Raw genomic sequence first — 9,278 nt, 5'->3', positions numbered from 1 at the left:
TATCCTGGCCAAGTATTGGAATTAACATTCCTTTTTTTAAAGATCTCTAGATTATTTTTAATGGAGAAATAGTATACAAAGATCAATTTTTGTGCTGACTGGTTACTTGACTGGAGTCACTACTTTGGGGCTTTTCAGTGGATAGAGCTAGGACTAGGGCATAGCTTTTTTTTTTCTTTTTTTCTGGGAATTACATGATGAATCCATACTAATATTTCCAATTAAAAATTTTAAGTGCTCACTTTGGCAGCACATATACTAAAATTGGAATGATAGAGAGAAGATTAACATGGCCCCTGCACAAGGATGACATGCAAATTCGTGAAGCGTTCCATATTTAAAAAAATAAAAAATAAAAAAATAAAAAAATAAAAAAATAAAATAAAAAATTTAAGGTTACAGAGATTTTAGTTAGTTTCTTTACTTTGATATTTGCATCTCTTTTATTTTCTTGTTTCTTAATAATGTTAATATAGTTTCTTTTGTGCTCCTCTTTCTATCTATTCAATAGTTTGAAATATCTGTATGAATGTACTACTAACTATATGATTACTGCAGATTGCAATAATCTGTATATCCTTAGTAAGATATGTTCCCTTTTTAATGTAAAATTTTACTGAGTACTTACTGTGTAAAAGGCACTGGGTATTTAAACATTTTAAGTGTGTATTAACTCATTTGATTCCTCCATTAGCCCCATGAGATTATACCAATTTTGCTTATGAGGAAATGGAGTCATTTAAAAGTTAAGTAACATGTCCAAAAAATTCTGCTAGTAAATATCAAGGCTGCTATTTGGACTGGGATAACTTATCTGACTTCAGGGATACATTCTTTAACATCAGAGTTGTACTGTAAAATATCACTCATGACGTAAATCTTGGCATGTAGCTTCTCATGTGCTCTTTAGTATATATCCTTGTGATTGCTAAGTTCATGTGTCAGTCTGGCTAGGTTACTGTGTTCAGTAGTTTGGTCAAGCTAGCACATGAATGTTACTGTGAAGATATTTCATGGATTTAAACAGCAGTCATTTGATTGCATCTATGGCTGATTACATCTTACCATCAACAAAGGAGATTGCCTTCAGCAATGAGAAAAGTCTCAACCATTCAGCTGAAGGCCTTTAAAAGGGAACTGGTGATATCAGCAGTGAGGAAGAAGAATTCCCCAATTTCTCCTGGGGAGTTCATTGAAACTTTCACCAGAGTTCTCAGCTTGCAACTGCCCTGTGGAATTCAGACTTGTCAATTCCCACAGTTGCATAGCCATTTCCTATAATAAACCTCATAATATTTACATTTTATAAATATACTGTAACTTGGTTCTACTTCCCTGGAACCCTAACACAATCCTCTTAATTGCTCAGAATCCTAAGAGGACGGAAATGACTTGCCCAAGGGCACACAGCTGTTACATGATTTGAACCCAGCCAAGATTATTTTTATCTCCAAAATAGGTAGAAACTAAAACCAAGAGAGTTTTCATTTTTTTTTTTTTATATTGTCCTTCCCTTCAGAGGGCTTTGCACAGTGCTTCGCAGAGGCTCTGCGTGAAACACGTATTAAGGTGAAGTTAGAATCTGTGTCTGGACCGAATGACCAGATGCTACTCAACTCCTTGGACTCCTCTGTGGACACAGAATTCCCAGCTGCAGCTTGAGCTGCTTGAAGGAGCTTGGCCCTTGAACCAGAAAGGCCCTTCGGAGGAATGAGGAAAGTGTAAAGGAGATCCGTGAAGTAGAGGGTGAACAGGTCAGAGGCTTCCTGTGCATTTGAGGCTCCAGGCTGCTGTGTACAGAGGATGACCTGCGAGCTCTTGGTCTGCACAGACAGCCCACAACAACCGTGGAAGCAAAAGGCATCAACTTAGCCTTGCCATCCTGGGTTTGAATCCTAGCTCTACCCTTGTGAGGATATAGTCTCTGTTTTAAAGACACAATAATTCTTTCTGGATGGTCTAAACACCAAATCAACACCATGTAAGAACATTTGTTTAACTTTGCTCTGGTTTTCAAAAACTTGCTTTTATTTTCATTTTGATTTAATTTTCTTCTACCATTTTTAGAGCATCTATTTAGCCTCAAATTCAAACCTACAAAGCAAGTTATAGTCAGCAAAACAGATTTCCTTCATATGCATTTTCCTATTTTAATCAATGAACTCTTCACTCATGCTGTCTGGTACTTTCTGATGTGCTGTTATTTGTTTTTCTTTATTTTTGTTACTTATCCATATTGTTTGGAATTGTAATTAGGACTATGGTAAGTATTAGAAAGAACTTTTTATTTCCAATTTGCCACTAGTTTATTTTTAGTTATTTATTTATTTGGACTTTTAAAAATATAGTCAAATTATCACTGTTTTTCTTTATTGCCTTTGGGCTTTGTGTTTAGAAAGCATTTTCACTCAGAAATTATTTTTAATAGCATGATTCTATTAATAACATCTTATTTATATCCTTTCTCCATCTCAAATTTATTTGGGGGTGTTAGAGTTAGGAATCTATAACATTTACCCTAAATTGTTATCTAGCTGTCTCCATATCATTTATTGAAAGACCCATCTATAAACTATTGTTTGAAGTGCTACTTTTATCATATGACCCCTCCCCATAGGTATTTAATTTTATTTTCAAACTTTCTTATCTTCCATTATTCAGTTTATTTTTGTGCTGAAGCCCACATGTTTTAATATCGGTATCTTTCTACTATATTTTGATATCTGGTAGGTGAATCCTCCTTCATTTCTCCCCTTCCTTACAATCTTCCTGCCTCTTCTCAGATGCCTAATTTTGCACATGTACTATAGATTTAACTGATGAAAATCCCTCCCTAATTTTCCCCATGTTTTTGAGTGGGATCTTACCAAACTGGTAGATTTTATTAGTATGAATTTACTTATCAATAGATTTTTAAAAAATTGTGATTCCAATTCTTAGTTAACTTTAACAAGGTGGTAATAAACATTTGATAACATCACTAGTTGCTTCCTAAGAGTAGAACTCTAGAATAGAATTATAGACTGTGTCAAAGGGTATAGAGATTTCTGTGTCTCAGTACATATGGTAAATTTGCTTTCCCGAAAGGTTGTTACAGGTGCATAAAATTGTCTGTTTTTCTTTGCCCTCACTATAACAAACTGAATATCTGAATATATTGTACCTGGGTATTTCAGAATATGAAGTCTTGTTTTCCTCACCAAAACAGCCTTGAAGTATGGTGCATAAGTACAATGGAAACAAGACTCACCAGTATAATTTGTCAATTTTACCTTGAGTTTGTTTCCCTTGTATTGATGAAAAACCAAGTCTCAGAAATAGTTACAACCTGGTCAGAATCAGACAGAGAGTTTGCATTAGAGAAGGAACCAGGAAACTGGGCTCTTGATTTATAAGTTTTGTGAGTATATGCACATGTTTGTAATCTTGATTATGTTCCCTATTTATAATTCAATCTGTCCCTCATAAGTCTTTGGAAATGTCACTTAATTATACACAAAGTAACAACCAAACAGTTTTTAATAGCAAAATTCTGGAATTTCAGATGAGAACTAAATATATAAAATAAAATACAAATTCAGCATTTATTCCAATAGCAGCTTTCCAAAACTTAAAACAGAGGAAGAACCAATATGACTGGAAGTTTCTTTTTCACTTTGTTTCTTGTTTTCAAATTTCTCTTTAAGTATAATAAGTATAGTGTCCATAATTTCCTTTTCAAGGGCAATAACACTCAAAACAATGACAATAAAAAAGATTAAAAAGCAGTTTCTTATAAATATCATAGTTCTTTTCAGAATTATAAGTCATATGCTTTTGTAATTCTTACAAGAGGTATACTTCTTTGGGATAAATATTTGAAGTATGAGAGTGAAGTTATTTATATGGACAAAAAATCTAGCCATAGCCATAAATTGTAACTATAATTATTTCCTGATATAACTGATTTTTGCTAGCCACACTAAATTGATTTGTAACAATGGCTTTAGAACTGATACTGTTTTTATTAGTCAGCCAAGGTGGTGCTGGTGCAAAGTACCAGAAATCTGTTAGATTTTACAAAGGGTATTTATTTGGGCTAGAAGCTTATAGTCGCAAGGCCCTAACCCAAAGTGCCTGGCTACGCGTTGGAGCAAGATCGCTGCCGACGTCTGCAAGGGTTCAGCCTCCCTCTTCCTCTTAAGAATCCGTGGTCCCAGCTTCTTCCAAAATCAGCTGTAGGCTGGAATAAGTCTCATCCCTCTCTGGGCTCAGCAATCTTCACAAGGTCAGCTGCAGACTATCAGGCTCTCTCTCTTTCTGGGGCCTCTGCTTTGTCTATGGAGCCCTTGCTATTCCTCTGTGTTCTTCTCCTTTGTGGGTTACTTCCTGGGGTTCCGGCATCCAAAAAATCCAACTAACTCCTCTGCCGCATTGTTTACTCTGTGAGTCACTGCCCCATGGTGGGTGGGACTCAACATCTACTGATGTCACCCAATCAAAGCCTTAATGATTATTTAATCAAGTAAAAGTGAAACTCTGAATCCAGTACAATCTAATATGCTCAGAGGAATGGACCAGTTTACAAACACAATCCATTATCTATTTTTGGAATTCATAAACAATGCTACAATGTTAAAATATTTACATGATAAAGTCTTGAAAAATGGTGAATTTCTCCATAGTTGTTTGACATTAGCTAGTTTGAGGATATTGCCATATTCCCAAAATGGTATGGAACTTGAGCCAAGCAGACAAAATAAGGAGAATTTCCAACCAGCAAAATTGAAGATAAAAGAATTTTCAGATGACCAGTTGTCAGTCTGTGTTAACTCCCCATCAAATTTGGGGGAACAAAAAAATGCCCTTTTGGCACTCTCCTTGACAAAGAAGCATCACTCTCTGACTAAAGGGAAAGAGTAAGTGTTTCTGAGAACTGCTTCACCCATGATGGCTCTGAAGAGTTATAAGCCCATAAAAAAATATTTTCTGTAAGTGGCCTTCACAACCCCAGACTTCATAACATTTCATTAGCTTTTGCTTTCAAGTGTCCTTAATTGATAGAATAAATTTTCTTTAGAAGCTATGTTCAAATCTCTTTTTACATGCTTTTATAAGTGACTACATTAAAAATAGGCAGATGGAAATGATTAAAGGAGATGCTTGTTAATTTTTTGTTTTATTTTCTTTAGACTTTCCCTATATAGACTCAACTTACAAACTGTGTAGGACTGAGTTAGAATGGCAAAAACATGGCAGAAATGTATTCTATAATTAAATCCTATTTATTGGCCTTCTACTTTTATCCATAGCGCTTATTTAGAACTGACAGATGAATCTGGTGTATAAAGTTCTTGCTCTTAAGGTTTTTTCAGTCTAGGGAAGAGAGACAATTAACCAGATATAAAAGTTTATATGAGATAGTTATGAGTCTTATCACTATAATGTAACTTCCAGGAGGGCAAAGACTTGTCTGTTTCATTCAGTAATGTATCTCATATTGCCCAAACCTGCTTGGCATGTAGTAGACACAGGAAGAGTGGTTATTAAATGGATGACCAGTGGGATGTGATAGAAAATGACAGGAGTGGGAGGGCTATGTAATTGTGGTGGCAGGGAGGTCTTCTCTAAGAAGGTCACATCTCAGCTGGGACCTGCCAGATCAGGAAGAGCCACTTATGAGGCAATCTAGACAGAGAGAAGAATATCCTAGCATAGACAGCTCAAGAGGGAAAAGACTCAGAAATTCAAGGAGCAGTAAGGCCACTGCAGCAGAAGCATCGTGAGTGATTGGGCCATAATGAGGATGGAAAGGTATGTAAAGCCAGAGCATAAGGTATGTTTACATATATTAAATGCTTGGCTTTTCTTTTTCTTTTTTTTTGTCTTTATTTATTTTTTAATGTTACATTAAAAAATATGAGGTCTCCATATACCCCCCACCCCCCACACCCCACTCCTCCCCCCACACCCCACTCCTCCTCCCATAACAACAACCTCCTCAATCATCATGAGACATTCGTTGCATTCGGTGAATACATCTCTGAGCACTGCTGGACCTCATGGTCAATGGTCCACATCATAGCCCACATCTCCCACATTCCACCCAGTGGGCCATGGGAGGACATACAATGTCTGGTAACTGTCCCTGCAGTACCACCCAGGACAACTGGCTTTTCTTTTTTAAAGTTATTGGAGGATTTTAGGCAATGGAGTAAAATGATCTGGTCTGCCACTTATTAACAGTAGTCTATATGGAGTGATTGGACCTTGGGACTATTGTAGCATTATCGTGAGAGAAGGTAAATTGTTGTGGGGTGGAGAGTGAGAGAATTTTATTAAAAGTAACAGTAGTGATAGAAGGACTAATAGATGGTATGAGAGTGGTTGGTGGGACAAAATGTGAACACTAAGATGAATTCTTTGGGTTTTATACTGATAGGATTTTCATTCCTTTTCTGAGTTTATTTAGTTGTCAGATAACACATTTTTCAAAAACTCTCTCCAATAAATCATGTTACAGGCATTTGAAAAATGCAGTGAAAAATTTACTGCAAAAAGAATGTTACCAGTTTTACATGCCCCGTATATATCTGAATGATGGGGTTGATTGCTGATGGATCAAAAGAGAAAAGCTAGGCATTGAGAGAATTAAAAATCCATGAAGAGGGCATGATCAAGACAGTGATTGGAAGAGAGAACTTTATATACACAAAAGTTATACTTTAAGCTTCATGCATGGGATACATAACATGCCAAGGGTTAAGGAATGAGCCTTTGTAAATGGGCAAATTTCTGGAGGGCTGAGGATTTGCTTCTCAAAGCAGTTACTTTTAAATTTTACAAATTTTTACGTGGAAATTTATCTATAATATTTTTAATATGTAAGAGACACCTTAACTTCTTAATTAGAATCTAAATTGCAGTTACCCTGTGCCTTAGTTTCCTGGATGCTAAAACAAATATCATAAAATGGCTTGGTTTAAACAATGGAAATTTAAATTGGAGAGTGCCAATTTTATTGGAGAAATAAAAAATCAAGGCATCAGCAAGGCAATGCTTTCTCCCCCGAGTTTGTGGTGTTCTGGGGCTGGCTCCCAGTGATCCTTGGTCCTTGGCTTTTCTGTCATGGTAATGCACATATGGCAATGTCTTCTTTCTCTTTCAGGTTCTGATGACATCTGGCTTCTTCCCATGGCTTTCTCTCTATATAGCTGAATTTCATTCTTTTTATAAAAGACTCCAGTAATCTGATTAAAGCCCAACCTGATTCACTTGGGCCACACCTTAATTGAAGTAACATCTTCAAGAGATCCTATTTACAATGGTCCGCACAATTAATTGTCCCACACAAGACAAGGAACCTATCCAAACGGGGGTACACAATTCAACTCACCATACCCTGCTATCCATGGTTACTCTAATATAATAAAACCACCAAGATTTATAAACCTTTAATATAATAAAACTACCATTTTTTGAGTGCTTGTTATGTGCTAGATCCTTTTTATAGCCCTTTCAAATAATGACTATTATTATTCCTAATTTTTAAGATGAGGAAAGTGTGGCTCAGAGAGGTAGGTAATCTAAGTGATGTTATACAGGAAATAAGTGACAAGGCATAATCAAGCAAAAAGCCTTATTAGCTTTAGAAAACTTATTGACCCAATGAGAAAAGCATGATATGAATCTCTCTCTCTCTCTTACACAGTGAAAGCTTATGACATTATCAATAAATGTTCTATACAGTGGATATCTTTTTTCTTCCATTCCCACATAAGAAAAGATACTATAGAACCAATGAAATTTCAGTTGCCAGTTCACAGATGAATAGACCCTGTTAATGCCATTGAGGATATAGACATGGAGCTCTTGTGTTGGAAAGAAAGAGATATCTAGAATCACTCAGCTCAATCAGCATATTTGCAAAGCACTTTCTTTTCATGTTAAGTTTTCTATAGAATAAGCATGAACTTAATGTATAATTAAACCTCAACTCCCTATTTCCTATCCCCACCCCAACCCCTAGTTACTTATATTCTAGTTTCTGACTTTATGAATTTGCTTATTCTAAGTACTTAATATCAGTGAGATCATACAATATTTACTCTTTTGTGTCTGGCTTATTTCATCCAACATAATGTCTTCAAGGTTTATCCATGCTGTCTCTTGATTCAAAACTTCATTCTTTTTATGGATAAATAATATTCCCTTATACATATATATAAACCACATTTTGTTTATCCGTTCATCAGTTGATGAACACTTGAGTGTTGCTTTCATTTTTTGGAAATTGTGAATAACGCTGCTATGAACAGTGGTGCAAATACCTGTTTGAGTCTCTGCTTTCAATTCTTTTGGGCATATACCTAGAGGACAGATTGCTGGGTGTGATGGTTAGGCTAATGTGTCAATTTGGCCAGGTAATTGTGCCTAGTTGTTTGGTCAAGCAAACACTGAGCTAATTATAATACCAGGACATTTATGGACTTTAGTCACCAGTGACTTTACTGCATAGAGAGCTGATTACATCTACATCAATCAGCAGTGAGTGATGCTTTACCTAATCGGTTGAATGCCTTAAAAGCGGAAGTGAGTTCAAAATTCAGAGAGAATTTCCCAGTTCATTTTTGGACAGCCAACATTTCCTGGAAACTCATAAAGGACCTTCATTGGGTTTTCATTGGAGCTCCTTCAGTAGCGGCCTGCTTGTAGAGCCTGGACTTGTGCATCCCCACCGTCACATGAGAGAGTCTTATAAAATCACGTACTATTGACAGATAGTTGATTCTGTTTCCCTAGAGAACCATGACTAATGTATTGGGTCATCTGGTAATTCTGAACTTAGCTTTCTGAGGAACTGTGAAACTACTCTCCATAGCAGCTACATTGTTTTACATTCCCACTAACCATGAATGAGGGTTCCTATTTCTCCACATCCTCTCCAATTCTTGTTATTTTTCTCTTTTTTTAAATATAGCTATTCTATGGCTATGAAATGATATCTCACTGTGATTTGAATCACATTTCCTGAATTGCTAATCACGTTGACTGTCTTTTCATGTGCTTTTTAACCATTAGCATATCTTTGAAGAAATGTCTATTCAAATATTTTGCTCATTTTTAAAATTAGGTGGTTTGTTTTTTTGTTATTGAGTTGTAGGATATCTTTATATATTCTGGATATTAAACTCATATTGTGTATGCAGTTTTCAAATATTTTCTTCCACTCTATAGGTTGTCTTTTTACTTTCATGATGAAATTCTCTGATACACATACATTTAAAAAAATTTGATTA

General features: G+C 35.7%; 1 non-coding gene across 1 annotated transcript; it reads left to right on the top strand.

Annotated features, from left to right (window-relative positions):
• Nucleotides 1-234: 234 nt before the first annotated feature.
• On the top strand, nucleotides 235-341 carry LOC111761771 (U6 spliceosomal RNA). Its single transcript, XR_002795035.1, has one exon. It is a non-coding gene; the product is annotated as a U6 spliceosomal RNA (small nuclear RNA).
• The last annotated feature ends 8,937 nt before the right edge of the window (nucleotides 342-9,278 follow it).

Source organism: Dasypus novemcinctus, chromosome 18 (assembly GCF_030445035.2).
Source record: "Dasypus novemcinctus isolate mDasNov1 chromosome 18, mDasNov1.1.hap2, whole genome shotgun sequence".
NCBI lineage: Eukaryota > Metazoa > Chordata > Mammalia > Cingulata > Dasypodidae > Dasypus > Dasypus novemcinctus.
This window is presented reverse-complemented; position numbering and strand designations above follow the sequence as displayed.